General features: G+C 43.6%; 1 pseudogene; it reads right to left on the reverse strand.

Moving 5' to 3' along the window:
• Positions 1-882: 882 nt before the first annotated feature.
• Positions 883-4,710, reverse strand: LOC144740473 (E3 ubiquitin/ISG15 ligase TRIM25-like; annotated as a pseudogene).
• Between the last annotated feature and the right edge of the window lie 2,027 nt (positions 4,711-6,737).

Genomic DNA, 6,737 nt, shown 5'->3' on the forward strand with positions numbered 1-6,737 from the left:
GGACGGGTCAGGAAATGTAAAATATTTGGAGGGTAATACTCAAAGTCCGGAGCAAATCCGAACGAGTTAAAAAAGGTGGAGGTTCCAACGCTCGTCCTTCCCAACCATCTTGATTCGAAACGTAGCTTTAAAAGAATGAGTCCTTGTTCTGAATGATTTTACTTTTATTACATCGTTATATAGATGTCGGTTACACATTGATTACATACACACACACGAAAATTTGTGTTTTAAAGTTCGCCAGACCTCACACAGGACAGACTCTGCACCATGAACTTGAATCAGTGGATCCTCGGGGCAGGCTTCGTTCCCTCTGTTCATGCAAGTGGGGTACAAGCTGATGATGAGATTGACGGCATAGATGTTGCGGGAAGACGCACAAGTTGGTTGACGTATTTAAGCAGTGTGGGCGGGATCTCAGAGGTCTTTTCAAAATAACTCGCTGAGGTTCTTTTTCACCATCGCTACATCCCTCCAGCTTCGACTTTTCAGAAAGAGACCTGTAATGTTACCGGCACTCTGAAAGCGGTGAAATACAGACGCTGATCAGAGTTGATACGGTCAATCACCAGGAACCCCAGGGGTGTGTCTTTTCCCACCATTTCAAAACTCACGTGGTAAAACCATCTGGAACTGGCATCACATTTGGTTTCCCACGTAAGCCTGATCATCCTGTGAGCATCTTGTCTCCCCTCTTCTTCTTCATCCGACCCCTCAGGTTCAACGAATGTAATTTGAGCTCCTTCCTCATTCCGAGGCTCTAAGACCAGCGGCTGCAGAGGCTGCAGCGCTTCACCTTTCAAACACCTCGACACCAGAGTTGTGTGGGGGTGGCGGGGCCGAATGTCTGGTGCGGGTAGAGATAGTACAGCGACAGCTCACCGGCGTAGTAGTTAAACACGTAGCCCCACCTCGCCTCTGTATCCAGCTTCCATTCCTCCTGCAGCGGTCCCTCGGGGGGATCTTGAACTCGACACTTGAGCAGCGTGGCCTTTTTCGGGGCCTTCCACAAACAACACTCCTGCAGGACGGTCACCGGAGTCTCGCTGATCAACGCTGCAGGATACAGTCTCTTTGCCTCGCTTTCGCCCATCACACCGGCCGAATGCTCTCTCTTGCCCGGGGTAGTCATTTCTTAAGGAGGCCTACTCGCTGCTGCTGCTGGAAACAAATACAACATTGGAGGGCCCACTAACACAGCCTATATACGATCACCAGAAACCACGTGACACAATGTCACACGCCCATTCACACGCCCACTAACCCTCTGCGCTTGCGCACATGCGCCGTTCAATAACTTTGCAAAATTAAAGTTTTACACCTCCGGAATAAATCAAAACACACACACACATACCATCCGGCGACAGTCATCACAACTCTTGACAACTGCCGGGTGACCCCTTGACCTCTCCAACACACTTCAGTTTCAGTCCTTCACTTGTTTTCACAGCTGCACACGCAACTCTCCGTCGGATAGTCAGATCATATTCTAGTTTATTATTCAGACGTAGGAGATCATCAGAAACATATGGTTGACCTCTTGATCCAAAGGCATTCATCAAACTTAATTGCATATGAGATCATCAGAAATATGTGACCTCTTGACCTTAGGTCATCCATCAAACTTAAAGCCTTTGATCTGACATAAGCTGGCTACTTATACTACTCATGTGTGATGTTAAACAGTGGCCTGGTGGGACACATGGCTTAGCACTCGTCTGCAGTTGATAGTTGTTGTGGACGTTGATGTATAGTCTGCATTTCTTTGCCTCCAGTTTCATACCAAATGATTTACCTTCGCGACATGGTTCTTTGAACTACAGAGATGACATTCACAGCGATCTGTCACCTCCCTCCTGAATATATGTTCACCTCTAATGTGGCTTGGGTGGAGATTTATGCAAATTACTGATTACCATGAGAGTGCTGTCAATTTATGATTAATTGCCATTCAGGATTTACGCAAGTGTTTACAATCACATCAGAATTTTTCGTGGCGTTCAAAAATCGGGAGGCTTTTAGTTATTTCTAAGCCTACACACATATTTACGAATGTTTCATCAATGAAACCTGTTGTCTGTGTTGCTAATAACCATGTCCGAGGTGGAAATTAATCATTCGTCCCACCAGGAGACCATGCCAGAAGATTTGACAACACACATATTGCATCACATATTAGTTGCACATTGACGGAATGAAAGTTCTAAGTGTGAGTGATGTGCTCCCCCCCCAAGAAGTTGGTGTCCTATACGCACAATGCATCATCTGCTGAAACTTTATCGGAACTTTATAATATTATTATCATCAGCAAGTAGAAAGTGTTTATTGAGTTGATTGATTTTGCTAATTTCCAATCATTAACCTAATATGGATCTTAAAACCAACCAATTTAAGTACATCACCTATATTTTTAATAGTTTGTCATGTTTATATCACATATTTCAAAGGCATCTGAGTATTGTGTACATAATAGAGCGCAATATAATTAAAATTATTTCCAATTGTGACAAGCATTATTTGCATTCTTAAATTTACACGTGCTACGTGTGGTGTGGTCAGCAGCGTGTGTAGATGTTTTTTAGTAGCTTCAAAAATATTGGAGCAACTGAAATATTGATGAATTTGCATATGCACATACATTTCTTTCAATGAACAGTTCCCACACAAATTTGTTCTGCTGACATTTCATGAATGAGACCCAATGACTGGAGTGATCCATTAATCGTATGTTCCCCAGTTTGAATCCCAGTTCTTGCACCATCCATATCAATGTCAATCTATGCTGTATGAAAAAGTGTCCTGCTGATATCTCACACACAAACACTCTCCGTTTATGCCAACAAATAAGGAAAGAGGCAACATTTTAAGACAATTGGCTCCAGCTTTGCTCTGTCGGCCAAAGATCATTTGGACAAATGCTGATCAGTTATCATCTTCCCCTCTCTGTTCCTGTCTTCAGTTTGTGTATTGTTCAATTGGCAGTACAATGTATCAGCTCGTCATAAATGTTCCATTATTCGTTCAGGTAGTAGAGAACCTGGTTCGTCAAGATACTAAGTCACAATCATTCAGAGACGTTTCACTTGTTCATCTTCAGCAATTCAGCAACTGATCCAGACCAAAGACGTATTCCAGTGTACAAAGGCTGAGTGAACGTGGTTTGAACTCTGTGGAGGAGCCTCTTGGTTCCGCGCACGCTGTAGAAGGACAGAACACCTGCTCTGTGATCCAGGAACACTCCGACTCTGGAGGGACGATCACCTGAGATGTCGGATGAGACTTTATTGTACCAGAATCTACAACCTGAACTGTGACAATATAAAGTCCAAGACTGGGCGTTCCATCCAAACACACATTCATCCCCTTCTCCTTCTCTGATGATAGTTTTATATGCGACTGCTACACCAACGTTTCCTGTCAGTTCCACCTCCCAGTAACAACGTCCAGTCAGACTCTCGCTGCTCAGGACCTGAGGCCAGTAAGTGAATCTGTCTGAGTGACGAGGATACGACTGCTCTTCATCCATACCAGTGACTTTCCTGTTCCCCTCAGATAGTAACATCCATGTGTTCATTGTGTTTGGATCCAGAGTGAGTTCACGTGAGAACTGTAAGAGTTCAGCTCTGGTCCTGGGTTCTGACACTGGATCCTGTGAGATGTTTGACGTGTCCCTCAGAACATCCAGCAGTTTGTCTCTGGTCTGGGACACGGTGTCCCGTCAGGTTTGTGAAATAGCTAAGAGGACGGACGTGGAGGGCTGGAGGTGAACGTAGATCTGTTGAGTCGTGGCAGTGAGGAGAAGCTGCGTAGAAAGTGTGTGTGGTCATCTGTGTGTGACAGCTGCTGCAACTCGCCATCGGCCCTCCTCAGCTCGGCAATCTCCTGCTCCAGCTTCTCCTGAAGCTCTTTGACTCGACTAACTTCAACTTCCTCCTGCGATCGGATCTGCTGAGTCATGTCGCTGCGTCTTGTCTCCAGGATATGGACGAGCTCAGTGAAGATCTTCTCGCTGTGCTCCAGTGCTTTGTCAGCAGAGACACTGATGGTGGTCAGCTCCTTCTGAAGCACCTTCACGTTCTTCTCTCTGTCCTGGATTCGCTGTTGGACCTCCTGTCGACTCACCTCCAGCTCTTTCTGCCTGTCGGCTCGTTCTGCTGCCGCTGACACTGTGTCGTGACCTTTGTGTTCGTCCAATGGGCAGAGAGAGCAGATACACTGCTGATCAGTGCGGCAGAACATCTTCATCACCTCACTGTGACGAGAGCAGATGTTCTCCTGGAGCTGGTGGGACGGGTCGACTAGCTTGTGTCTCTTGAAAGCAGCTGCGTCATAATGAGGCTGCAGGTGTTTGTGGCAGAAAGAAGCCAGACAAACCAGACAGGACTTCAGAGCTTTACGTTTTCTGCTGGCACAGGAATCACATGCCACATCTTCAGCTCCAGCATAGCAGTGATCAGCAGGAGCATCCTGGAGTCCAGAGTGCTTCAGCTCCTCCACTAACTCCGCTAACACAGTGTTCTTCCCCAGTTCAGGCCTAGGTGTGAAAGTCTTCTCACACTGGGGGCAGCTGTATATGGTCTGATTGTCCCAGTGCTGTTGAAGACATCTCATGCAGAAGCTGTGTCCACATGGGACAGTCACCGGGTCCTTTAGAAGCTCTAGACAGACCAGACAGCCCAAGGTTCCTCTAAAAATGTCTGCCTGTGCCATTTCATCTGTCAGTGACGACTGAGTTTTGTGTCTCTAAGAAATATGGCCTGACACACGTTCTTCACTCTGTCGGCCTGCACAGGTACAGAGGACAAAAAAAGTCAGGGAGTGTAAAGTAAATTAATGAACAAATAATTATATAATTAATAAATCATTCATTATTAATCATTAATCATTAATTAAGTTTAAGTTTTTATTCTAATTCTGCATTAAAGTGAAAGTGAGGCCCACCTTTTCAAGAACATGCAGAAACATAATACAGCAATAAATACATGTGCAAATATGGAAATACTAAAATAAATTTAGAAATACAGAACGGATTCATTTTAAAAATTCAGTCAACTTTTTCAGTGAATATTTCCTGGACAATGTCCTTCTTGGGTAATGGAGGGTAACGGTTGTTAATTATTTCAAAATGAAACAATTAAAATGTCTCATTGTTGGCATTTAAATATTACCGCACAAATCCTGCTCATATATACATGTGTTTGTGTGTGTGTGTGGTACGTTGGATTTTTGGCTGAGCATTCCAATTTTTGGTTTTGCCCAGTAATGCTCAGCCACATCTGGCATCCTGGTAACACCACTGGGTCATCAGCTGTTTTATGAATCTGTGGTTGCATGTTGTGATTGTTCAATCGTCCCAGTGTTGCCAGTAGGAAATGTAGGATTATCATACCAGCAATTCAAAATTAGCGTATTTTGAGGGACATTATTGTACACCTGTCATAAAAACAATAGTCATGTGTCCTTCCGTGTCAAGTAATTCTGTGAAGCATGTATCATCGGCTTACGTTGATAATGTATATTGTAACTAGTCATGGCTGTTACGTCTAATAAGGAGCTACACTCCTGTGAACCACTACTTCAAAGCTTGTTTTGATGTGCAAAAAGGCACGTGACTGATAACGTGTGAACCAGTAACTGCTTTGGTCACCTGAGTAACTGGTACAACCATACATTCACAGAATGATCAAATCATTGTACATTTGGCTTTTTAGAGGATTACAGATCATACAGAGTGCCAATTTATCATACATATATGATAATTATGGTACACCTGGCAACACTGTACCTGTGGCTAGTAACAGCATTTCATTTGTTCCTTATGAAAGATCACTTGGTATAAACATATGACGATATGACCTAGTTAGGCTCTTAATTCATGGCTACAATGGCGAACCAGCAGCAGCTAGTCAGGTTTCACCCCCTTGTATTGTGTATAATTGTATAATAGCCCAATTGTATTACAATACATTACAATTGTACATAAGCCTCACAACATGTCCCTCTTCCAGTGGCATATACACTCAAGATAACGTAAATATTGATATTGTCAATTTTTGCTTTTATGTTTTATTTGTGTCGGTTCAGTTAAATTACACTTAAACATAAACATGGTGCTCCTGGGTGTCTTGCTATGGAGAAATCACTTTCTATGCAGAAACTGGAAGATTTTAGAAAATACTAAACTCACAACCAACTGCCTGACACCATTTAAGGAAACTGCAAGGAAATTTAAAAATTTCCTTCTCTCACCCTCACTTTCTCACACACACAGACACTGCTTGTTTGGGTTTGGGCTAGCTCAAACCCTAGCTAGCAGATGGATCTTTGTGACTGCCTAGCACTAGCTATGAGTGTTTACTGTAAAAACAGGCTGTTTGGACAAAACTTGGAATAAGACTTGGAACATGACTTACTTTCCTCTTCTTTGTAGAAAAGCACCTTATGTCCACCTCGTTGTAGTCCTAGTGCTATTGGAAACCAAGTAATATCAAAAGTTAGACACGTTAACAGTGATGTTGCTTATCTCATTGTCATAGTAACTGGTACAGGAGCAACAAAGCCTAAAAGGAAGTTTAACTTCCTTTGATGATTGTGTGTTGTTGTATGGTAGGTGTGTGTAGGAAACCCGGACAACATGGAGTGAGTTGTATTGATGTGGGTGTCAGCACCAGACCGTCTACATAGAAAATGCCACACAGCTAGGTCAATCAAGGTGTGGATGAAGGACCACACCTTGG

This window comes from Lampetra planeri, unplaced genomic scaffold (assembly GCF_965212315.1).
Source record: "Lampetra planeri unplaced genomic scaffold, kcLamPlan1.2.h2 scaffold_2198, whole genome shotgun sequence".
In the NCBI taxonomy this organism is placed as follows: Eukaryota; Metazoa; Chordata; class Hyperoartia; order Petromyzontiformes; family Petromyzontidae; genus Lampetra; species Lampetra planeri.